The sequence below is a fragment of the Phalacrocorax aristotelis genome, chromosome 1 (genome assembly GCF_949628215.1).
Source record: "Phalacrocorax aristotelis chromosome 1, bGulAri2.1, whole genome shotgun sequence".
Taxonomy (NCBI): domain Eukaryota; kingdom Metazoa; phylum Chordata; class Aves; order Suliformes; family Phalacrocoracidae; genus Phalacrocorax; species Phalacrocorax aristotelis.
This window is the reverse complement of record NC_134276.1, coordinates 121393210-121420727: the sequence shown is the minus strand read 5'-3', so window position 1 is coordinate 121420727 and position 27518 is coordinate 121393210.

Genomic DNA, 27518 nt, shown 5'->3' with positions numbered 1-27518 from the left:
ACACACTGCAGCATTTGTCACACCTACTTATTCTTGTGCTCTGTGGCTAGGCTCTTCATTACCTGCAACAGCACCAACCTCCTTCCCCCTCTCTTCTTCCTGTACATTTCTCCACTCATGAGACCCCACCTGGAGTACTACATCCAGTTCTGGGGTCACCAGTGCAAGACAGACATGGACCTGTTGGAGTGGGTCTAGAGGAGGGCCACAAAAGTGATCAGAGGGCTGGAACATCTCCTTTATGAAGAGAAACAGGAAGTTGGGGTTGTTCAGCCTGAAAAAAATAGACCTTATTGCAGCCTCTCAGTATATAAAGGGGACTTATAAGAAAGCCAGAGAGACCTTTTACCAAGGCCTGCAATAACAATAAGGGGCAATGGTTTTAAACAGAAAGAGGGTAGGTTTAGTATGAACATAAGGAATGTATTTACAATGAGGATGAGTCACTGGAAGTTACCCAGAGAAGTTGTGGATGCCCCAGCATTGGATGTGTTCAAGGCCAGGATGGATGGGGTTTTGAGCAACCTTATCTAGTGAAAGACTTCCCTGCCCATGGCAGGAGGGTGGGTTAGGCAATCTTTAGATGTCCCTTGGAGCCCAACCCATTCTACGCTTTTGAAATTGGGAAACATTAGAATCAAAGTTTTAGATGCCTTTCCGAGGTGAGTAGATAATTTGTTTATATGCTGGGTGTTTTGGTTACTGTCACCAGAAGTGTGTTATCTACCAGTACTTCACTTGATCATACCATTCTCTTGATACATAGAAAACTTCAGAGATTGGCCCAGAACAGAAATCAGGATCATGCAGTTTAACTCCTTGATTCTAATTACCCTCCTAATTACTTGGGCTCTGGTCTTTCAGAGTAGTCAGAAGATGTTTAAAATAAGACACAAGTCTTAGTTTCAAAGGAAAACTTGAAGTAACCTAACCACACACTATCAAAGGTCTGAATTCTTCCAAAGAACTTGCTTGACCACCAACTATTTGATGCCAACAGTTAGTTTCCTCTCTTATCATGAAATTGCAGACAGTAACCAAGATCAAAGGTGAACATAAGCATGTTAATCACATAGAATCATAGATTCATTTAGGCTGGAAAAGACCTTTAAGATCATCAAGCCCAACTGTTAACCCAGCATTGCCAAGTCCACCACTAAACAATGTCCCTAAGCACCACATCTACAGGTCTCTTAAATATCTCCAAGGATGGTGACTCCACAACTTCCCTGGGCTTGCCTGTTCCAGTGCTTGACAACCCTTCTGATGAAGAAACTTTTCCTAATATCCAATCAAAACCTCCCCTGGCACAACTTAAGGCCATTTCCTCTTGTTCTATCGCTAGTGACCCGGGAGAAGGGACCAATACCCGCCTCACTACAACCTCCTTTCAGGTTGTTGTAGAGAGCGATAAGGTCTCCCCTCAGCCTCCTCTTCTCCAGGCTAAACAACCCCAGTTCCTTCAGCTGCTTCCTCATAAGACTTGTTCTCCAGACCCTTCACCAGCTTTGTTGCTCTTCTTTGGACACAGTCCAGCACCTCAATGTCCTTCATGTAGTGACGGGCCCCAAGCTGAACACAGTATTCAAGGTGCAGCCTCACCAGGGCCAAGTACAGGGGCACCATCACTTCCCTGCTCCTGCTGGCGACACTATTCCTGATACAAGCCAGGATGCCATTGGCCTTCTTGGCCACCTGGGCACACTGCTGGCTCATGTTCAGCTGGCTGTCAATGAATATACAGTCCTTTTCTGCGAGGCACCTTTCCAGCCAGCTCTTTCCCAAGCCTGTAGTGTTGCATTAGGGTTGTTGGGGCCAAAGTGCAGGACCTGGCACTTGGCCTTATTCAACCTCATACAACTGGTCTCAGCCTATCAAACCAGCCTGTCCAGGTCCCTCTGTAGAGCCTTCCTTCCCTCAAGCAGATCAACACTGCCACCCAACTTGGTGTCATCTGCAAACTTACTGAGGATGCATTTGATCCCCTCATCCAGATCATTGATGAAGATATTAAACAGAACCAGCCCCAGTACTGAGCCCTGGGGAATACCACTTGTGACTGGCCTCCAACTGGACTTAACTCCATTCACCACCACCCTTTGGGCCCAGCCATCCAGTGAAGGGTATGCCCTTCCAAGCCATGAGCAGCCAATAAACTCCAGGATAATGCTGTGGGAAACAGTGTCAGTGTGTTCATCAATGTCTAGGTAGACAACATCCACAGCCTTTCCCTCATACACTAAAAGCAGGCCACCTGGTCATAGGAGATCAGGTTAGCCAAGCAGAACCTGCCTTTCATAAGTCCATGCTGACTCGGCCTGATCAACTTGTTGTCCTGTACATGCTATGTGGTGGCACTCAGGATGATCTGCTCCATAACCTTCCCTGGCACTGAGGTCAGACTGACAGGCCTGTAGGTCCCTGGATCCTCCTTCTGGCCCTTCTTGTAGATGGGTGTCACATTTGCTAATCTCCAGTCAACTGGGATCTCCGCAGTTATCCAGGACTGCTGATAAAGTATTGAAAGTGGCTTGGTGAGTACTTCCACTACCTCCCTCAATACCCTTGAGTGGATCCCATCTGGCCCCATAGACTTGTGTGGATCTAAGTGGTGCTGCTGGTCACTAACCATTTCACCTTGGATTATGGCAGCTTCATCCTGCTCCTCCTCCCTGTCTTCTACCTCAGGGGGCTGTGTACCTGAAGAACAACTGGTCTTACTATTAAAGACTGAGGAAAAGGCCACGTTAAGTATCTCAGCCTTTTCTTCATCCTTTGTCACTATGTTACCCACCACATCCAATAGAAGACAGAGATTGTCCTTATCCCTCCTTTTGTTGCTAAAGTATTCACAGAAACTTTTTTTTGGTCTTTCATGGCAGTATCCAAATTAAGTTCTAGCTGAGCTTTGGCCCTTCTAATTTTCTCCCTGCATGACCTCACTACATCCTTGTAGTCCTCCAGATTTGCCTGCCCCTTCTTCCAAAGGTCAAACTCTTTTTTCCTGAGTTCCAGCCAAAGCCCTCTATTCAACCATGCTGGTCGTCTTCCCCATTGGCTCATCTTCTGGCACATGGGGACCACCTGCTCTTGTGCCTTTCATATTTGCTTCTTGAAGGATGTCCAGCCTTCCTAAACTCCTTTGCCTTTCAGGACCACTCCAAGGGAGTCTGTCAACCACTCTCCTAAACAAGCCAAATTCTGCCCTCCTGAAGTCCAAGGTAGCAGTTCTGCTAACCCCCCCTCCTTACTTCTAAGAATTGAAAACTATGATTTCATGATCACTAGGCCCAAGAGAGCCTCCAACCATCACATCACCCACAAGTCCTTCTCTGTTTGTGAATAACACGTCCAGCAGGGTGCCTTCCCTAGTTCACTCACTCACCAGCTGTGTGAGGAATTTATCTTCCATGCACTCCAGGAACCTTTTAGGTTGTTTCCTCTCTGCTGTACTGTATTTCCAGTAAAGATGTGGTAAATTTAAGTCCCCCACAGGAACAAGGGCTAGTGATTGTGAGACTTCTCCCAGCTACTTATAGAATATTTTGTCTGTCCCACAGCTCGACTTGAATAGCAATGTACAAAGAACTGAGCTCCCAAACCCTTCATCATGAAACAAATATTTAGGGAATATAGAAGCAGGCAAGTTACTATTAGAAACACACTTTCAAAGATTTCATTTATGATAGACAACAACTTTGATAAGTGCTACCTAATTCCACCAGCTAGAACCACCGCACAAAATCCTTCACTAACAGCTCTCTCCCCATTTTTACTTCTCCCATTTCCTTCAGCGGAAAGTTTAAAATTACACATTTTTAAATTGAATCAAATACTTTTGAAATATAATAGGCTACACATTTATGACAAGTGCTAGTAATATGCATGTTTGTTTGCACTATAATAAGAAGACAGTAAATTACAGGAACTTTCAGCCAAGTCAAATGATCTGACTATACCCGATTAGTCAAGGTCCTATGTTAAGAGCAAAAGAAAAATGGTATCTGAATATTAGACTTAAATTAGCAAGTTGCTGCTTTCTCTCACATAGCAACAAAACGTGACAGCAAAACAAGGCAAATACCAGGCCGTACATTATTAGCTCACAAGAATCATTCCAGTCAGGCCCCTAGCACATGGGATTATTCTGCCTTGTAGAAGACGTTAGGAATATACATGGATGGAATGCTAGAGTAACTCCCAAGTCACTGTAATTATCTAGAGCAAAACATAGTTCACAACAATCTTCATGTTTAATATTTTTCTTACCCACCAGAAACCCTTTTCAAATGCAATAGTTTCAATAAATTCTGATAGCGAACCACAAAATAGCTTTTTTATGCCCTATATCAATTATACTGGCTACCATGCACATTGATGATCTTAAATCCCAGCTTTTTATGAGCCAGTATTCTGTCAGGTAGATTTATTGCCACACACCAAGTTTGACATTTTGTAAAAGCAAAAATGTTACAGGTTACAACCACCTAAAGGAATACCTACAAATGATGCTTTTAAAATCTTGATCTAATATCAGAGCTCCTGATATAATATAGTCTTCCACAATTTATTATAGACCTAATTAGATACATATTTTACTGCCACAAAGACATTGGCGGGGGGAAGCAGTAATTTAACTGTCAGATTAAGAGAGATTCAGCATTGCCTGAAAGTAAAAGTATCCAAGAACAAAGGAGGTTTGACATCAGTATCTGCATTTTCAGTGTAGGACTGTTGTGTATAGGCCACACCAAATGAATTGGCTGCAATGACTCATTCAAATTAGAGCAATGTGAACACTACTCCACTTCCTACTCATTAGTCAAGCTCAGATTAACAAGAATTTACTATTTGAAGAGTTTCCACATTGCTGTCAGACAGCTGGCACAAATAAAAATATCTTTTATGAAATTTCAAGCACTGTTTATTCACCTAAATCAAGTAAATGATTTAGAGCTCACGTGTTCACTGTAAGCCCATACTAACTTCTATATTGAGTCAAATTGAGCACCTCTCCAACAGCAACCATCAACAAATTTTAAAATAAATATCAGTAGAGCATGTGTACATAGAGTATATGTACATAGAATGAGTTCTGGTATGCCCACCTTTCCTTCCAAGCAATTAGTTACTTAGTAGTAGCCTGAGTAAAGCTATATCCAAACCAGCTACATCTACATACTTGAACTCCATGAAGGTACTTAATGCCATTCCAAATTATTTTGTGTGACTTCCACTTGATTCTATGACAAGAATTGCCCTTTTATTTGGAAGGACAGAGCCAATGGGGGTCCAAACTACACACACAATATTCAAGACCAGGGTATGTAGTAAGATGCACAAGAAACTAAATAGAAAATATCTTTACCCCTTTCCCTTTGATTCTAATATTTCATTTGTTTTCTTATTGACACTGTATCAACATTTTTAGGGAATCCACAGTAACACCCAAGACTTTTTCAAAGTATGAAGGTATCAATTTCTTCATATTTAATTACAGTTACTTCTTTTGGCCCATCTCCTTTTCCCTAACACCCCACTTGGCTGACCTTGAACCCTACCATCACATTTGGTGTATGGTAAGACCATCAGTACAACAAGTTCCCTCAGAGAATGCCAGTAATTTTTTGAGGATCAACTTCCTTTACAAAACTTCTTCCCATTTTATACGTCCATGTCTACCAACTCTGCTCTTTAGTTTCTACTACTAAGTCTCACATGCGGGATCAGCCTCAGTTCTGTAGTTCTCACGATCTTTCTGCCTGGAATACTTTTAGAAAACTATGTCTGTTGTTTTTCTGCAATAAAAACTACTTATGTATTAGATGACATACAATACTGACTATATACCTTCATACCAGATTTCCAGCTCACCCTGTCCACTTGCTAATACCAGCCAACCAATATAACTGTTCCAAGTTAGAAATTAAAGACATTATATCAAAATAAGTTATTGTATTTCAAGAAATCAGAAAAGAGGCTAGAGACCTATTCATGTCAGAGTGTAACAGCAGCTGGCACGAGGTGCAGCACAAGCTTGTATTCCAGCATGATATTACAATTATAAATTTCTCATAGCACTGGCCTCTTCATTACAGATGTGTACAGTTTCTCCCCTCACACTGGAAACAGGATGCACCTACTGCTGTAATTGGTTGCTAGAAGGGTAAGCAACAGGCTATGCTGAACTGGAGAAAAATCACACTAGTTCACTAAAACCCAGCAGCAGCAGCAGCACACACTAATCCTATTATCAACACCTTGACAAAAATCAAATGAACAGGTGTACAATTATTTTAATTGTTTCCTTTTTCACATAAGAAATGTCAAAATCTATTAGGACAAATCTATTTACTAAACATTTACTGAATTCATAAGATTTTGTATTCATACAAAACATCAGAAGATACAGAGACCAGTCTTAGCCTTTGATAGGAGGAGGCCTGATATAGTCTTTCAATCAAAATAACTTTCTGCTTATTCAGATAATTCTGTGAGACAGTGGTTAGTTCATTTCAAACATTTTGCCCAGGATGGGATTTTTAGAAGGCCATGCTATTTACCTGGTTGTCATGGAGGCATTGAAACGGCTTCCCTTCGCTGCTCCTCTCCAACTCTCCCCAGCCTTGGGCAGCTTTTTCTGGAGGAACTACACTGTTCACCCCAGCCTAACCAGCAGCAGCACCCTGTATGTCTGACACAGTGGTTACACTGCTTTCTTGCTTTATTTCTAGAACCTGACATCAGTGTAAGTCATGCAGTGCAAGACAAATAAAAAGCTAGTAACTTTAGCAGATCACCTGGAAGGACAGAGGGCTTGAAAGTGCACCCAAAACAGCAAGACTGCGTATTAACAGTTTAAGTGCCTTCAGTCTGAAAAACTAAATTAATTCTACCCACGTCACATGTGTTCTGTCCTTTTAACAGAGTACTGCATGGTGTGAACATGCAAACTGGGAAGTGTCCAAGTACCCTTCACAACATGTTCAAATTGTCTGATGGTAATAAATTTTGGACCTCAAGTATGTGCTTAGGGTATGGATAAAGTAATTAACAAAAAACCTATTAGAATCGTAATAGACAACAACCATAGAAAAACTAGCACTGTTAGTTAAATATTTAACACACAGAAAAGGATTCCGCAGAACAAAAGAAACCAACGTATTGTCAAGTAGCATCTGATTGGTAAGTACCAACTTGCTATATCTCATACCACTCAACTAATTTGGCACCTATTGAATTGTGTATAAGATACACCCTCTTTGTAGGAAACAGACCTACTGAAATGACCACCATCAGGTACCACCAACATGTAAGTTTGTGTTAGTCATTACTTACGAGGTAAGGTACCTATGCAATAGGCATTATGTTCCTTTTTATTTACTGCAGTTGTTCTTAAGATCTTGCTGCAGTTTTGAATTAATATGTCAGAGGAAGAACAGAATAATTTCAAATACTGAAAGCAGAAGAAAACCAGATTTATTGTTTCTTTTGTGATATTAAGAACTGCTATTAGATCTGTTTCATGTATTAACTGGACAAGATGAAGTAGTCTCACAAACTATGAACAATTATCAATGCCACTCAAGTCAAGTAAAAAATTTCACATCAGAAAAGGTCCACTTTGCTCAGGCTTCCTTCCCGGTTCCTCTAACCATGCACTGAACCTGCTGAAGCACCCAATCTTCTTTGAGAATCTCCTTCCACTATACCCAGTCAATACATCAGCCCTTACTATCTCCCACCTCCACACAAACACAAAGGTGTTCTGCCAGCTCTGACAGTGCCTTCATAAAAAATCCATTTTAGCTTTGAGAATTTTTATTGTTATTCCCTTAAAAAAAAAATCTATTGTGTACTGTGTGCTTCTGCTACATAATTGATTCTCTGGGACAGCATCACAGACAACTCAAGCTGCTTCAGCCCTTAGTGGTCTGTTCTCCCACCTGCTACCAAATCCATTAACCAAATGTGTTGACAACCTCAGATACCATGCTGGGTGTCAGTGTCAAATGGAAGGAAAAGGTCTAATATTTCTACAGCAGCCCTCACGTCTAACCAAACCAACCCTAAAAATTTACATTCTTGCTGCATTTATTATCCTTATTCTATCCCTTGGCACTAGGTGATTACAAACAGAAGAGTTTGAGGTAACTATTTTTATTTGAGATTAATATAGAGGCTCCAAAAACCAAGGTCAAAATTGAAGACCTAAGCAGCAAATTAGTATAGAGAAATAGATTCACTTGGAGCAAAGACACACCCTGCCTCAATTTCAAAGGAAACCTTATACTATCCTGTTCCTTATACAGCAGGCCCTGGTGTCTCTCTCACAGTGCAGCACTATTCACTAACAAAAAAAATTAAACTGCATTCCTATTTTACAATGAACGTGTATTTTCAGACTATCATTATACCTGTTGCTTTGGTATAACAGAGAATTAAGATTTAGAAGAGACAGTGATCTGATAAATAAAGATCATTTAAGGAGATCAGACATGTAATTTTGCAGGTACTTTTATCAACCTACAGTTATTAGAATTGTGCAGCCTGTAACACACTAATGATTTTTTTCCTTCACACTACTTACAGGGAACCTTGGATCATCAAAGTTAAAATACCTAAGAATACTAGTTTTACAGTAATTTTATAAATATTCTTATAGTAGACAGGGAGATGAGTAGTGCACATAAAATAAGTTTATCTTGTTTCTCTCAGTCCTTACTGAACTCTTTCCTTCGCCATTTTTCCCTTAGCTCTGAGTTACTGACAGGAATAATTTTAGGATTGGCTGAATTAAACTGACATTATTTATTCACCACTTCACAGCCTACGTAGACACATCTGGATCTAAAGAGAGCTGAAGATACCATGTGTTTTACTTCTGAGAAAAGCTACTTAGCAGTAACCTACAAAACTGGGAAATAAATGCATCTTACTGCAATCAGGAAGTGCTTTAAGCTTCTTAAGACGCTTCAGAAACAGGGAACAGTTATATAGCATTCCCGCAGGACAATTTTTCCACATGGTTACTTTTATCTACATACCTTTACTTTTTATCTGATATGCAGTAGACATATACGACTTCACAATCTATGTACTAATCCTAGATATTGATTTCTTCATTTGCATTGTCATCTTTATAGGTATGAAAACATCAATATGTGCTATCAGAGTTAAGGTTTGGAACATATTCAGACCTAAGTAAGTGTTATACACAAAGCTGAAAAATTAATACAATGGGAAATTACCTTATTATTTCATATTTAATATCAAAATTATAGCCTAAGAGTTTGATTGCTCTAAATTAGGGCAAGCAAAAGGAAGGCCACAGGTCAATAAGATCACCATGTATCTATTGAACTTTGTTGCAGTATAAGAAAGATTAATATAGCAAGGTGTTACCAAGAATCAATACTCTGTAGCAAGACAGAAAACAGTTTCTTCCAGGGAAATCCAGAATTATGCTATTAGACGGTCTATTTTTTTGGTTTTAAGTATAAAATTACTAAAAAATACCTAAGATTCATCAGAATGTTACCTTATCTGCACTATTCTGATGAATAAAGTTATTTTTCATAAAGTCGTTTACAGTTAAATATTTTTTAAACAGCATATACTTCCCCACAGGTTCAAAGCAGCTATTTTAAACTCTTGCGCATGTGTGCAATACTCAAGATGGATCACAATTTTCAGCAGCACCATGCAATTCCGTGTGTATTTAAAGCTTATGAAATCTGAAGATTGATGTATATACTTTTTGGCCTTATGTGGGACATTAATAAGGCTTTCATTAACCAATCTATGTAGCTAGTCTAGATACTTAAGTTTATTTGATTTAAATACAGATTTGCAAGAGTATTGTTTTTTCCTTTTCCTAAAGCATCCTCCTTGCATTTCTTCCCGTAGCACAGAAATACCTGAACATGCTTTAAAAGTTAATTTGTGCTGTGTTTGAAGATGACAGGCCTAAAAAAAAAAAAAGGAGAAATGTCTCTAAGTCAGATACTTAAACCAACATGCAGGTTTTTTGTGCACTTACCTTAAAATACTCTCAAGATAGAAGCCTGTTTAACATATTAATTAAGGAGGAATTACACAATTGCAAAGGCAAACAATAAACTAAGGTGTAAAAAATATTGTTCATTTAAGAGCAAGGAAGGGGAGGGGATTTTATCTTACAGGTTCTGACCTTCTGTTCCTGTTCTTCATATTACAGTTCATTTGAGTCCTCTACACTTACTTATATAAGATTACGGGTTAATGAGCCACTCTGTTGTAAGCAGTCTTCTGCAACTGCTTTAAATAGCCCTTTTTGGTGACCACCCAACATAATTTATGACACAAGTAAGAGAAAGCTCAGTTCAGATCTTTACAGATCAGTGCTGTTAGGCAACACATGAGTAAGCAGTATATTCAGCCTGAAGAAGCCCTATGTTTGCAAAAGCTCCCTACAGATCTCAAAGCAACTGAATTTCTGTTGGTGTCTTAAGAAAAATCACATACCTGAGAAAACACTGTGGAGCTGATTTCATGCTTGAGCTTTCACATCTGAAAATATATGGTCCTCCCAAGCCTTCTGTTTTTATACTTGTAACTCAGCTTTGGAACAGTGTTTAAGAAAAATAAAAGCAAAAGATGGGCTTCCTCAGAATTTATAATAAAGGACCTTGTAAGGTTTCTGGTGGGGAAATCAGATAGACTCCTTCAAGAGATTGCCTCAGAAAGGAAACAGAATTGGACTGAAGGGTCCCTGAAGGACTTCATTCAAAATTCTGCTTTCTGAGAAGGGCCATAGGACAATAGAAAACGAAGACAGAAGTACTTATTCCCCTACAGTGAGCTTCTGTCAAATTAGCACAACTCTTTGCTGAAGGTATTTCATTTCCTCAAGCAAGTGTTCCACTGGCAGTAGCTTAAAAACCAAGCCTACAATTCTTCTAAACTCTTTGTAGAAGTAAATTTTTAAAGTAAATCTCTGATTTAAAAATATTAAGTATATATGAAATTCTTGTTATTTTGACAGCATCCTGGCATTATGCATATGATGCAGCTTGCCTTGATAGCAGCACCAAGCATGGAGTATAGCCAAAGTCATGGAAGCCTCTGGATCAAGCACAAAACCAGAATGTAAGACACCACACTACGCAGCTGTGCAATAACTAGCCACAGCACACACATTACTGATACCATGCAACAAGTCTACTCCCATCTCATCAGGTTTTTTTATGTTTTCTGGGTTTCTGTGCTTAATTGGCATACAGGAATCAGCATATACTGAAATTAGTCACTGACTACATGTTTTGTTTTCCCCTTTGCTGGGATAATATATTAGTTGTTCAATAGAAAGACATCTGTTCTGGCTGTCCGTGAAAACCCCACTGCATATATCTGCAAGCACCTAGTAACATGGATTAGGCAATATGAACAGGATGAAAGAACCTCTTCAGAGAGACTGAAGTCCACAAAAAGGACAGCACTTTATTGCATCTTTTCCAACAGCAGATTTTCCCTGGAGGTCACCTCCCAAGGAAGGAGCTTTTGGTAAGTAGTCCTTTCTTCATGTGAAGGCAAGGACTGTATTTCAAGTTTATTACAACACAGCTTAACTGCGGTGATAACAAATTGAAGGTAAAAGTATCTTCGTACCTGTCTTCCGTGAGGATATTTCAGACAGTCCTTTCCATCAGGGCCAACAAACACAAAAACAAGACACCAAATAAAGAGGACAAAATGGGGAGGCTACCCTTGGCTGCAAGGCAAGCCTCCAGTCTGAGGAAGCCACATAACCAAAGCTTTGTTTCAGGAAAGATTCTGTTTTAATCTTTATCATGTTCTTCCACACAGATAAGATTCAGACACAGCCTGCTAATATGTGATATTGAATACATCCTTACATTTCACCAGGTATAGTAAGAAACTGCAGAGCCATAGACAAGTAACAACACAGATACCTCTCTCTGCAAGGGAGATGCAGCTTCTGCTTGCATATAGCTAACTCCAGTCCTGCCTTAAGCCAAAGCACCGCCTAACCCTCCCCTCTAATCACTTTTCATTGATCTTCAGCCCTGACCTTATGCTTGTTTTGAGCTTTGAGTTGCTTCTTCTGTTGCTATTGTCAGTAGCACACACTTTATGCAGTCAGCCTCAGGAGTCTGAAGGGACAGAGCAGCTGCTTACCCACAGCAGATTGTAGCACTTCCAAATAAAATATATTTCATGTGGTTAAAGCCTAAAATCACTTAAAATTATTTCAGGTTAAGTAGGAACATTGGCCACAGGCATTTCAATGTGCATTACAAAAAATTTCTGCACCATACTTGTAGGAAAAGCACAGAAGCTTACCTTCTGGAAATTTGCTGACAGTCTATCACAGGAGCAGGGCAGCCCACAAGCACAGATAAATGGAAGCCACGGGCAACCCCAGTACAAGAAGCACCACCAACAGAGCACCCCAGTAGGTCTGAGCTGGACAAGCAGAGGAGGATGGAGGGCAGCAGGGCCCATCAACAATCAGATGATAGCCAGGCACAGGTAGTCAGGTTTAAGACCAAGCCACAAAGATAAAACAACACTTCAGGAGCAGAGCTAGCCACAGACACAGTTTAAAAGAGGAGTTCTTACCTGGGGTGAAGCTGAAATAGGGCTCCTGGGCAGGGTGGGGCTATGGGGTCCCAGGTGAGGTTGATCAGGGCAATATAAGACCTATTAGTGCACTCAGGACCATGACACAATTATCAATGAAGTGTTTACAGACAAAATTATATTAAAGGAATTAGGACAGCATTGGGCCCTAGAGAAAGAGGCAGCTCCCCCCTTTCAGATACATCCACTTTCAGTACCTCACCTACTGAAATATAGTATAAGCTACAACCCTTCTCTTTCTATGGCTCCAGTTTTGCATGTAAATGAATCACCATTTTTTCCATTTGTATTAATCTTGGCTTTCCTTCTTTCTTTCACTCTTAGTATATCAAGAGTAAAGTCTTACAGAAACAATGGAAATAAAGACAAAGTGTTTTAATACACTAACCTAAAATTCATCTTCACATATAGTCTTTTATTTTACAAAATAAGCACCAATTACAAATTAGCAAAGATTATTCATTATTTTCATCCAGCTAAGCCACCTGGGACTAATCACTATAGAAAGCTTTTGTCATCACTGCTACATTTCCAAGCCATCATTTTAAAACTGTTCCTCATGTGGGTAAAGCCAAGGCATTTGGGTGCACCTGGCACTTTCCCAGGTACACAAAGGGGGTCAATAACCTCCAGGACATTTCCTGTTAAGGCTTTCACATTTGTCCCACAAACCTTGGAGCTATCTTTCCAGGCATAAGGATGGGGTGCCCTATCTTGTTCTCTGCTGCTTTTCCATGCCAGGGCTGGTCACTACTAGCTGCTGGAGGAGCAATGGCATCCCACAGCCTGTAAGACCCAGTGAAGGGCAGAAGTGGGGTCAAGCTGGGCTTGTGCTCAACACCCACTGTCCACATGGGAACAGGAAGGGGGTAGAGCAGGGCTGGCTACCTCTGCCATCATCGAGTCTGTGGCTGTAGCGCCACATCTAGCACATGTGTGGCTGACCCAGGCAGGACAAGGCACAGCAGCCCCCAAAGAGGGGATGCTACCCCTGTTCTCTGAGCCTCAGTCCTTGTAGCCGCAATCCCCAGTGCCCCCAAAATGGGAGAGATGGGGATGTTTCAGGATAAGATAGCCAATAAACCAAAAGTATCAGTAAGAAACAGGCTTTAAGGACTCTCTCTCCCATTTTATGGTAGGATAGCCTTGCATCTGTGGTCTTTAGTGACCTTTCATTTAATTCACAGTCTTGCAGATGATAATTAAGTGTTTACTAGGAGCTTTATCAGAATGCTACACATGTAGACACTGATGGCTTCATGCATACAAAGTGTACAGAATACCAACAGAAGCTCATGAAGTGTTTTTGTATCAGCAACTGCGTTGCACGGCAGATTGGTGCTCTGCTGCAATTTAACTACTTTCCATTATATTAAGTGTACAGTATGGTAAAACTTCACCCCACAGTTCCAACTGAAAATAAATGCCTTTCACACCTCATCTGTGGACTGCTTTTTGCTTGGTCCCACACTTGTCTCTCTCCCATTCCTTCTATCTCTTTAAAATCTGTGTAGCTCCCCACAGCTGTGGAGATGGGGTGACAAAACATAGGCTGAGTTTTATGGGTGTTTTCTGAAAGCTTTCAGATCAAAAGCTATGAATGTGTTTTTAAGTAGTTATTCTACCCACTGTGATATGAGCTATCAGGTGCCAACAGTAGGATAGTTTGCACAACTGATTACGTATGATTGCAGCTGTAAGTAGTGATGTAAGAATATTTTTAAGAGCAAGGAAGTTTAAAGTGTTTCTTGGTAACTCCTTTTGATAGACAGTATCTATAGTGCGCTGCTTTTTTAACTTATGGATTTCAGAATCTCACTAATTCAGTCAAGGTAAGAAATTATCTCAGTTGAAAGGATACATTTTGTTAGATAGGTGCAGTCTACCTAGTTCTTTATATGAAATAATTAAACAGATTTTCACAAGAATTAGTTTGACAACTATTGTTGATGTAATACCTGATTTCTTTCTTTGTGCAATGAAATTACTGGGTTTCTCCCTGGAATGTTGCTTGAGGTTTTAAGTTTATCTAGTCATTTATTCCTCAGCCATGTTGTCAAGAAGAGCAGATTATCCAAGTATCATCAAATCATTAATATCCTAGCAAAATTAAACTGATAAAATGTCTTTAAGTAGAATTGTCTGAAAATAAAACAGCTAACTGAACTAAGTTAAGTTGAAATACAAAATTAATCATTTCTTCAGTGTAGTTTGAACACACCGTGGAAGGGCAGATGGCTCAAACAAGTTTTAATACCCTATAGTCTAAAACTTTCCTCTAAAATGACAAATTGTTAATTTAATAAGTAACTTGTCTAACGCCTATTAATTTATACGTGAATATTATTCCACACATGTTGATCTGCAGTAGATTGCTAAACTGACATAACTAAGCTCAGTATTCTCCTTCCCTTGCATTAGAAATTAGTATATTGGAATAAGCCTTTCCTTTTTTTTTTTTTTTTAAAGCCTGTGATCAAATGCCACAATGATAGTATTTCCAGATGTCCGTGTGTGGGACAGCATGATCAAGCTGCTTGCCACTATCTGTGCTGCACTTTCCCTGAAAATAATAGGATAACCCACCTATCATATTGCAGCACTGAGATGTAGAGAAATGTGACATCTATGTCAATTAAAATGTGCAGCAGAGATGTAATATTATTGACAAATTCACAATTCATATTGTTTTGCTTGGATAAGAGCAGGAGTAAACTACTTCACCTAGTGGAAGTGCAATTTATTACTTGCAAATCAGGAAAGCTGTATGTAGCTTTTCAAGTACAGCAGATCAATCAGACCTACTAGTATCACCCCATTAGAGAAGTCCAAGACCACTGAACTTAATCCCTTTCACTAATATTAGTCTGTCAACACTTCAGCCAAGTTCACTCACAGTACCTGTCAGTTGTTAAGCATTTGTCTATGGAAATTTATGACACCTGGGTTTATAGAATATTTTACGTTAGGAAATATTCAGTTACCCTTTGATTGCAATATGTTTATTGTAATCATAGTGTTTGCGTAGTTGGCATAGTGTTTGCGGTTGATGCTCATCAGACTAAAATTTTCCAAAGGAGGGTTAAAGGCTTAAGAAGTTTTAAATTTAACATCTTAGTGAGGTGAAAGCATGTATGTGTTGAATAAGTAGACTTTACTAGCTATAAGAAAGGCCACAGCTGCAGTTTTTCAGGACAGCCCCTTTAACTGTGCTGCCTTTAAGTCATTTTATATATTAGTTCTGATTTATGTGTCTGCAAGGTAGTGGTTAAAGCATTTTGCAGCACACCATAAAAAAATAATGAGATCAATGCACATCTTAAACTCAGTAAGCTGAGATATTACAAATGGAAATTACTTGCTACTTACAGAATTGTTAAAGATCAGCTTGCAGGTACCTTCCTACTGACAAACAACTTTGAAATGTCATCAGCAGCTTAAGTTTGTTTTCCTTCCTCCAAACGTATTGCCTTTTTCTGAGAAAAGGAAAAGTCACAGGAATCCAAAGCAAGATAATTTCCTTTTCTGCTATAGACTCTTTTTTTTCTTTCTTTCTTTTTTCTTTTTTTTTTTTTTTTTTTGGTTACTATCTCAAAAGAATGGAGATTCATCTATTTTGAACAATAGCATTGCTATGGAATACCTACATTTTCCTGCCTATCCAATGGACTTGCATATGCGAAAGCCATCTCACTAAAACTGCATCAGTGTGCTTGATCAGTTCTGGGCCAAAGGGCCATTAATACTTTCCCAGCCACAACTGAGAGTGAGAGTCAATGGCCTTAACAAAGTGACTGAACATCGTGCTTCTCCAACACTGACCAGAGATATGAGAGGGAAGACTTGGCAGCAAGACCTGAACTGGCTTGAGGAGTAGGCTGAGACCCCCACTTTGGGATATCCTTTGTTCCACTGGGAGTGTGGCAACTTGCTTTCTCCTCAAGATGCGCAGCACTCTTGAAGTATGCCTCTTTCTCCCTTCGGTTGTGTTCCAGTGAACTAGAGGTTAGTTCACGGACCCCAGTGCAGGCAGTTGAGGCTGCTTCAGCCAATGCAGCCTTGGGTAGAAAAGGAAAATGTCACAGTCGCCTTCACCCTCTACTCATAGTCCATGCCTAAAGCAAGTTAAACTGGCCAAATTATGGCTAAATATAAACTAGGAAATGCTCTTGAGTAACTAGCACCCTCATAGCCCAGCCCAGCATGGAGGACCGGAGGACTGACAAGGAATGGTGGTTTGCAGACATCACTGTTAAAAACAACACTCTTTTGCAGTGGCAAGGGGGAAGCCTGCACTACCGTTACTCACGTTGGCGAAGCTGTAACGTCTTCCGACTTCTCTTAAATCCAGTTTCATCTAGAAGTTTGCCAGCTTTGGATAAGTCTTTCCACAAGTAAAAAACAGAAGAGCCGATTTCATTATTTCCATCACAGACCAGCTGTAACTGATTCAGAGCTCAAAAGCTACAAAAAAAACTAACTGACAAACAAGTGCTTTTGTAGGTTGTCTTAAGTGGTGCTCTACAGTTACTCCAGTCTTCAAAGTAACAGAGCTTTGATTTGAATTTCTCCACATCTAGAGAAGCTTGCTATAATACTAATAACAGATCTTAAAAATTATTTAGTACAGCTTTTCACTTCCTCATTTAAATGCAGTCTACTGTAAAAAGCATTAAGGATGAGCATTGCTTCCCATCAAAAAATCAGTATTTTTCACTGCCAGATTTTTGATCTGTTCCCATTCTTACAGAGCGAGGTATTAGTCAAACCCCTTTCAATAATCATGCAGGGAGAACAAGTTTCTGGGCTGCCAGCAGCATATTTTCTTCAGAGTGACAGAATATAGGCAGTCCAGGTAGTATTAAGTAAACACATATGACAGCACTGTCAATTCCTTTTATTTCCCTTAAAAAAAAAAAAAAAGGTAAAGTTCTAAATCTGCTAGCTATGACTACTACCAGCTGCAAGTATGGTACTGTGCAAGGAAATATTAATAGCATAACTTTAATGAATTATATTTGATAGATGCAGCACTATGTGTACTGTCTACTATGTGTAGAAAATTATTACAGACTTTGGTAATCTCAGTGTATAACATAGGAGGGCAGTAAGTCAGAAGTTGATACCAGTGATACCCTTTCCTAGTTGAATCTTGAAATACCTATTCTTTGGAAAAAAATGGTGGGGTCCAGTGCCTCTGAACTGAAAAATAAACATGGTTTACTGTTGTATTAGCCATGAGAATTATTATTCTAAAATGCAAAAACGGTTTTACTACTTTGGGTTCCAATTTTGGTAAATACTATTTGGTTGCCTGTCAAGAGCTGAGCTACTAGTTTTCATGATAATCTGAATATCCCAGTGAATTTGGAACCTTGAATTAAGGGTGGCATCATACCTAGACAAGATTAAATGTGTGGGTGCCTGTTTTAATTTAACTTCTGGTGTGAAAATAGTAAAGCTTGTCTAAACAGGGCTAGTAGTACCAAACATTTCCCCCCAAAGCTCTGTTCCAGCTGACACTAGGACGGAGAAGAATCCTGTTTTAATTCCTAGTCTCTCTTCCAAGAGCCAGTGTAAAGCAGAGACAACAAGCACTGAACAGACAGGCAGTACATTAACCAGCTAAGGAATGGGCACAACACGTGCAATGTGTGTTCTCCTTACTGAGACTAAAGCAAGAGCAAAGCTCCTACCCAGGGCTTGGTGGTGCTGTACAGGCTTTCAGTAACACATCTGAATGAGCATTTTGTTGTCCGCAATGAAGTAAACTTCTTGTCTGCTTTCACCTATCAGCTCAGTCTCCCCTTTTTCAGGTTTCAAATTCAAGGCACCCACTTCCCTTGTCAAAGTCCAATTATATCCTCTCAGTTGTTTTTTATAGTTGGTGAGGAGTGATCATAAAGTCTAGCAGGTATGAATAAGAAACCCCTGGAATACAAGGTAAGCTCTGGGGTCTGATAAATTTCAGAAGAAAGCAATTTTCAAGTGAAGCTACTCAGGGTTAACACTGGCAGTTTGCACCTTCTTTTCCCACTCTCAGCTGTATATTCATTTAAATAGGGCATCTACTGAAATAGCTCATGTCTAAAGTTATCACTGAAACCACGAGGGACTGAGCGAAGCTGAATACCCGCACGTATTTTGGAACACTATCTGACAAGACGGTTGCAATTTGTTCAGCTCTTCAGATGCAACTTTTACTGACAAAGTAGAGAATAAATGCAGAAAAACAGATTACCACTTCTCATTTCCCAGCCTTGAACAGCAAGCAGCTGAGCTGATCTATTGAAAACATACACTATATTACTCTATTATCCTTTCCAAGTCATAACCACAGTTTCCAGCAGCTGTTATTTAACCTACTCAGAACAAACACGAAACTGCAGAAAAGATGCAAAATAACAGACTTCCATGATGCACTAATTCACTTACAGAGAGGAAAGAATTTTTTGTCTCGCCACCGCATCCATGGTAAAAAAGGGTCTAGTCTGAAGCAGGGGAAACCATCTTCAGTGCAAATAATGCAAGTACTGTCAAGCAGATGTCTACTTTGTGTAGATTAAGGCAATGGTGAAGACATCATCCTAATTAAAGTGCTCCAGAAAGTTACTTGATTTTTCATTTCAGACTGCATACTTACAGGAAATTTTCCAACAACCAGCTGTAATAAAACTAGTAAGTGTCAGAACAATGTGAGCATAGTGGCATCTGGCTCTTCACTTTCACCAGAAATCCCCAGTTCTCCTTTCCATTATTAGTTTATCTAAATAATTTTATCTTCAAGACCGTGAACTGTAGATCTTTACTTCTAATATATAGTTAATCTCAGGAGCATCTCTTCAAGTAAATATTGATTCCATTTCCCCATTAACAAGTCAGGGAAAGGTTATGCAGAATATCAATATGACCAATCAGTTGTATTTTCTCAGTCTAAAAAGGAAGGTTGCTTGAGTAAGTGAGAACAGAGATCCAGTTATTTTATCTACTTTTGTCAAATAAGATATCTCATTTATTAGTGCTTTTCCTAAAATAAATCATGTTCATTTTTCACCACAGCTTAGACTTAAGGGCTTCAAACCATGTTTTTATGAAGCATTCCAGAACTTGCATAGATTAGGAGTGGTCAAGATCATTTTATGGCCTAGAATGTATCAACCACTGCAAGCTTAATGTTTTCTAATGGCTAACAAGAAAAACCAGAGGAGGACTGCATTGAGCAATCAGTCATTTGTTTGAAGGTACTTACTGAGGTTATACCAATTTTCCATTCTGTGTCAGTAAAAGCATTGTCTGTTTCACAAAATTAACATGATTTTATCACCTTTTGTTGACCTTTCCAAAAGTACACTTACTTCTCTTGTTCATTATCTGTTGTTGGAATGGTTGCTTTATTATTTTGATGCTTTTATGCTTGCAAATATTCTTACTAGTTACAAAGGCAGTTAATGTCTTAAAGTACCATAGGAATGAGCATGTCAGAGAAAAACATAGAATCGCATAAATGGAGACACTTCAACTAACACAAATAATGGCTTGTGTTACTGAACCCCTATCTCTTTCCTAAAGGCTGCTAGCCCCCTTCCAATTTTTACTGCATTACCTCCAAAGTACTGCTGGTTGAATCTAATTTCCCTTTTCATTTTCATTCCTCGATCCCACCGTGGCCCATCAAATAGAAAAATGTGTTCCTATGTGTCTTTTCTCTCAGATTTGACAGCTCAATATGTGGGGTTAGCCTTAAGCTAATGTTATAATCACAAGGGGATTCCTCCTGCTGCCGCCACCCTGCACAGCTCCATATCCATTTAGCACATCCCACCTGCACTCTAGTTAACATATTCTTTCCCTTCTATGTCCTGTGTTTGGCAACAGCAGAAGAAATTTTCACTCTTGCAACAGTCCAGCCTTTTGCAACACAACACACTCACAACAGAAATCATTTGTAGCTCAGCACAGTCTGGGCAGCCACAGGACCTGGAGTGTAAGCACAAAATGTACAGGTGAAGCCACGGCAGTTACCTCCTCTTCTCTCTTAGTTAAAACTTATCTTTTGCTTCATTAGGTTTGTAGACACACAGCCAGTCAGAAAACCTATCTTTCGAAATGGATTTTTTTAAAGCTCTTTTTAACTTCCTCTCAACTCCAATCAATTTAAATCTATGACCACCTCTTCCCTCCATTTCAGTTATAATAACCAGATCCCCTCTCTATTTCAAGGTGTGATGGTTCCTCAGGTCTCAATTCCACATCGTGATTTCTTAAATGTGCAAACTTGTTTCTACCTTTTTGCAAGAATACATGTAAAGATATTTTCACTACAGTAACATAAAAGTCATGAAATTCCAGGTGTATATTTAAATTCTGCCTCTTAGCCTCCAAGTCAGCATTTAAGAGATTATAAGGTTTATTTCATTATTGTTATTATAGAAATTATATATCCATAGTTCAATATTTAAATCAATTATAATTTTAACTGATGGTGGTTAATCACCAGAACTGGTAGCGCTAAATTCCAAGAAACTGGTTGTATGGCAAGAAAACCGAATGCATTGTCTTACTCTCTCTGTCTACCATGAGCCTGTACAAACACATTTACTTTAAGCAGTATGCAAGCAATGTGTCTAATTCAGCATCCTTAGAGCCTGGTCTGTGCTGCAGACTAAACCCTGGACATGGCTTTGCAATGCTATTGGAACTCCCAGAGTGAAGTTATTGCTTGGGTGCCTAATTCAGTGTTCCTTCCATATAGCCTTGAAATGTAATAAGTCCAAAGTCTATAGTTCTACTAGAGACCAGTGTTTTGATCAACAAGGGGTCATCCTGTCTTTCAATTCTGTCTATGTTTGAGCCCTGAGCTGCAACTCCCCTTCAGAAACCTGTGAATCAATGTGCATGTCTCCAGCTTGGCACTCCAAACTGCTGGAAGTTACTAAATAACAAGTGAATCTTCCACAAGTCTCATAAATCCCTTCCAAGGATGAGTTATGCTTCCTATGAAAAATCTGTATCACATCTACAATGGCTCGATGTCACTTTAGTTCCCACCTGTGTTTTTATCATCAATATTCAAGAGCCATCTAGCAAACACAGGATGTCTCACCCCCAGTTTTTCTGCTATTAAAGATGGCAACATATTCAGCTAGTTGAGGTAAGGGAGGGTCTGTCATATGCAAATATGTGTATATAGGGCATTTTCATATGGCAAGAGGAAAGTGTAATATCTAGAATTTAAATTTAGGCTTTAAGTATAATTTCAGGTTATGTCAAGTACAAGACAGAATCACAAAAAGAGTGACCAAGTGCTATCCATGTGATCTTGCAATGGAAATATAATCACAACTGAAAGTGCCAAGCAATATTTGTCTACAGCCACAGATACCTCAGCCACAGATAAGTAGGTCTTGCCAAGGTCCTTGAAAATAGGCCATGTTGGCTCTAACAATCAGAAAGGGAAATCCAGATTAATATAAAGCTCTTTATCACTGTCTCTGTTCACAGTCAGTATAAATTCACAGTTTTTCAGCTTTTGTATTTATAGCACACAGGAATTCAACCACAAGAAGCAACTTCCAGTTCTGCAAAGGTGTCTGAACTGTGATGCTTCTGTTATCTGAGCAAGAGTTCCTAACTTTGATAGTCTTTGAAACCTAAAATAGCTTGAATACGCTGCTCCACTGATTAAAATAAAACAGTTATCAGTCTGACATGGTATGGAAATAAAAATGATGGAGAACTGAGCATTTGGCCTAGAAGTTCAGTTTTAATATTATTTTAATGCTCTTCATTGTAGTCACAGTTGCTCTCCTTTTTCACCTAAGGATATTAAGGACTCTGAGTACTAAATCACAATATCATGGTAGGTTGTCTCTCAAAACCAACAACACAGATCATATATTTAAAAAGGCCAGCTAAGGTGAGATACTGTGGGATGATCAAGGGCTACATTTTGTCCAGTGCCCAATTCTCCTGTCAGTTCCAAGTGCACCAGTCAGAGGTACTGGGTCCTTTCCATCACATACCACAAAGCATATTTTCACTAGCCCTGTGACAGGAGTGTTTCACACACAGTTCTGAGTTGAGGTGTGTTTGAGGTGATCCCACAGCTCATCCTGAAATGAACTAGCACCTTTTTACTAGTTAGTGGTTTGCTTTTGCTGCAGTACAATTAATATACATGCCATCTCTTAGTGGATGGGTAAGTGTGCCCATCGCCTTTCCCATTTTTTTGGGTACCAGATTTTGATACATTTCTGACAGCCAACATGAGTATAGATAGCAGGACATAATGCCATCTGTTCAGAACTGAGATTTTATCTACAACATCAGTTTATCTTGTGTAGATGATTCTTGTCATCTGTTATCTCAAAACTTCTAATATTTCGCTTTAGCTTTAGCTATAGGCACACTCATGAGATGCAGGTTTGTGACTCTGAAAGAAGCAGATCAACAGTTAATGACTGGCTGCAGTTCTATATTCAAGAAAAGACAATTCCACCCAGTTCAGCCAGTAGCTCTCTGCAGCTTCTGTGTCTTAGCAGTATTGCCAGTCCCACGAACCCCACTAGAAAATATCATCTAGAAGGTTCTCCTGCATTCTTCTATTTTATCCCCACCAAAAGAAGCTCAGAAGATCATGATTTTCACTCTTTATTAGAAATTACTTGTCAAATATTTAACTACTAGCGTATACTCCCCAACCCTTATTCTATAGGTAAATTAATTTAACAGTGCATGGTGCATATTTATTTTGCTCTTCTCTCTTTCCTTCTAATTTTTAAACAATTTACATTTATAGGACTGTAAACTCAGAACCGTAACTCAGTTTTAGTTCTGAAGCCTTTGGGAGGGGTAAAATTCTCAATAAGATTGCCTAAGCAGTATTGGCAACGTAGCAGTGCAAGAATGAACAGTAACCAGTCTGTCTGAGCATATCAATTACTCAGGGTAGTATAATACTTTTCTGTACCTATCTATAGAGTACCTCACCAGGCAAATACCTGTCTCTTAGAAAGAGTAAGACTAGAAAAAAATAAAGGTCTTGTAGAGCTAGATTAAGTTGTTAATTTTGAATAATCATGCTTAAAAAGAGTGCTTGCCATAAATAGACTGACGCCTTCAGCAGAGCTTGGAGAAAAAGATCTATATTTCCCTGAACAACAGAGTTTATTAATTCCAAATTCTTGTTATAGGCATGTCCAGAGAGGTGAGCTGTTTAGACCTTTGCCTATGATTCATGCTACTTTTATTCTGACAGCATCAAACTTAGCAGGGTGGCAGAAGTGCTGTTGCTCTGCTGGCTAAGTTTCAGGAAACTGATGAAAACAAACAAGCTGTACCCCCTGACAATGATGATTTTCCCTTGTTAGCTGGGTTTTCACTACAGTCCTTGGACTGTCCCGCAGGCTGTATGCTATGAGCACACCTCCTGCCTTTCCCTAGGTCTAGGAGGGCACCATTGCCATAATTAGCTTCACTGCCGTCATGCCTGGCTGGCATTGTCATGGCATTTGGAGAATTAATTTTGTACATTTCTGTTTTAGGCCATACTGTCAAGACAGAATAGACAGATACCTACAGCTTCATCGCTGCCAGCAGTGACTGCTGGGTTGGCATTAACCGATCAAAAGAAACATCGCCTGTAGAATTTCCTCTGTCCAAAGATAAAAGGAATACAATACTTTCATGGTAAATTTGTCTGATCGTGTTCAGCTACTACTTTTCAGCCCTGAAATAAGAAGCTGTTTGTAGAGATCATATTCCCAAACAAAATATACTGTGGGAAGTGCCAGATGCACAAAGGTAGTTAAGAAATGCATCTTTATCGTAGCTGTCACGACATTCTCAACCGGAATATATTTCCACAGCTCCCTAGCTCCCTACATGCTGAACTAGCTTCTGCATGTATTTATCACTTACTGGTCAAGCAAGTGCAGCCCCTATACTAGAGTGTATACATAAAAGGCATACAAATGTAGGGTTTGTTGCCTGTGCAATACGTTGTTCAGTCTGTCAGCAAGGGACCCCCCTCATTAAGTACTGAAGCTGCAGCTGCTGTGAGGATTAGTAAATCTTCAGATGAGAGTCAACTTCAGAAGGCAATGCGAGTTTTTGTTTTACTAAATTCAAAAGGCTTTTGGAAGCCTAGGGGCTAGTATGTCGCATATCAATGGCTTTTATACCAACATTTAAACAAAGAAAGTTTATTTCCGTGTTGAGTATCTGCAACAGTTTCACCACAACTGAGGACTATCTTTTGTTATCTTAGTGCCAGGTCTCTGCTGGGTGCTCCTAGCAGTCCCTCTGAAAATCCCATCAGTGAGAAACTCAAGCAAACATTCAGCTCAGGAAGGATTTGGGGGAATGAGCACCTGTCACTCTGCCTCATTGTTGTGACTCAGGGCTTTGGTCCTCCAGTATTTTCACATAAAATATACACACACTCTGGTTCATAGCCTTTGAACCTCAGCTATGAGGCCAACTGCTTCAGTAATTTAAAACATGCCAGAGAAAGCAGAAACACCACTACCTCCTGCCAGCTGGAGATTTACCCCATCCATTTACGCTTCATTTCAGCACACTGTATTTTTCAGGTACGCCAGTCATACAGCAGAGGTGACATTTACCAGATCATAACTCGGTTTTCCTCCTTTAGGTCCCTTTGTTTTTAAGATCTTTCAGTTCCCCAGTTAAATACCTCAGGAGCTTGTCAACGGTCATGAGAACCCACCTTCCAGCCCTCTGTCTTACTAAGACTCCTGTGTGATTGTTTGCTCTAATATATCTTTGCCTGTCAAACAGGAAAATGGCTGCTTGTAGGAAGTTAAACCAAGAATAAAACCAAAATGAGGAACTTAGCTGTCAATGTGACTACTGCCTAATGCCACAGCAACCTAACTTACGTATTTTAAAGCTTTCATGGAGGCCTAAAGAGCGATGCTAATTGCAGTTAGGTACATTTGCAATATCTGATCTTACCTGCCTGTTTGCTTGAACTGCTTCATGAGATCCAGGAGAAGCCTGCAGCTGCACATCAAGATAGACACAAAGAAGTTAGTTTTATAATCTGCCTCTCCTAATTTCTCTGTTTCCAGTATTTCCTAGGTCTTACTCATTTATTTTACCTTAAATCTTCCTGTATTTAGCTGGGAAACACATTAAACACAAGGACTAACAAACTAGGGATATATATAGTCTGAAAACCAAGCCTTTAGTTGCCCAACTGCAAATACTAGGCCTTGTGGTATCCAGCTGAGCACCAGTCTTCCTCAGTCTGTACAGAGGCACTGCCTAATACTTCTCAACTGCCTCAGTTGTGTCGGCAGCAAAATGCTGATAAACATTTTGCAAAGTTGCAATTATTTTTATACATTTGACATACCTTTGTATAGCTTGCTTATTTGCATTGGGAAAACAAATGGGAAAAATAGTTTAACCCTTGTCATAATCAGAAAGTTCATGAGCACTACTGCTTAAAACCTCCTGATCCCAAAAGCATGTGGTGAATCTTACCAAACTGTTGCCTTCCAAGTATTTTGACCTAAATTATATTTCAAGATTTAGAAAGCCCGTCATATTGATGATACCAAATTTTAGCCCTTTTGTGTGTGTACAGAAAGCAAGTTGTATTGCATCAGGGGAACTTAATCCATCTCGGTACAAGTTTATTCAGATGGCTGCACATGACATACACTTATCTCTTTTACTTTCTCCTACTCCTTCAGAAACAGTGCTTTAAAAATAATAATACAAATACATTGAACAACTTCAAAAATCCTAATTATCACTCTAATTCTGCAACTCTCTTATATCTAGGAAAAGACGTGGTCTATGCAGAGCCCTGTTGATTTCAATGCACCTGCCTGCAAGCACAACTTCTATACACAGAAGACCTAGCTGGAGCCAGTGAGGCTCCACCAGACCACAAAGCTCCACCTGCCTCAGGAGAACTGCAGGATTGGGACCATGAATTACTCAAATGACCTAAAGCCAATACAACTGTCAAAGGCATATGAACCAAAAGAAGAAGATCTCTTCACAATTAGCCCACAACCACTTACCTATATGGCTATCCCCTCTATATGGCTAGCTTAAAAAAAATAATACAATACTCTTAAATCCTGAGAGTATAACTTCTAAAATGTGGCTACTGAAGGCAAATGACCTGTCTGTTAGGAAAAAAACAAAATGGTCCAACGAAAAATGAATCACATTTGTGTTAAACTAGGCACAACTTTTAGTCCTGCAATCACTATAATTCCACAGCTGAAAATTCATATTGAAGTTTCATACTACAATACACAATTTCTGGTTCCATATTTCCATGACCTTTTCTCCAATCTGTATCAATTCCCCGGACTGCAAGTGTTTGCCCTAGACTATCTTTTTCTATTATTTCTGTTCTACCCTTGCCACAACTGATTTACTGTAACTTAGATAATTACTCCTCCCTCCACCCTCCCGGATGATGCATTACCACCTTTGAGCTCACCCTTGCAGATTTGCAGGTGCAGATAGGACCAAAAAGAGTGGGTCCAAGGCTTTCCACATCACAGTTGCTGCACATGAAAAGTGCAAAACCTGGGCACATGCAGCAAGGACACAAGCTGTAAATCTCTATAATCTACCGCTGAAAAAGTCAGTGTCAGCAGGTCCTTCCACATCAGACTCTGCTTAAGATCATGCCAGGATCTAGACTAAGAATATCTGTGTGTATTTTAGCATAGACTTGTTACCTAACAGTATGTTTTTTCAGGGCATTTCTTGCACACCTATTTGGTGTACATTACAATGCTCTTTCATGTAGCAGACAGAGGTTAAGAAACCCACTGTATAAGCCTTTACTTCACTCTTTGTATATTCCCCTCCAGGCC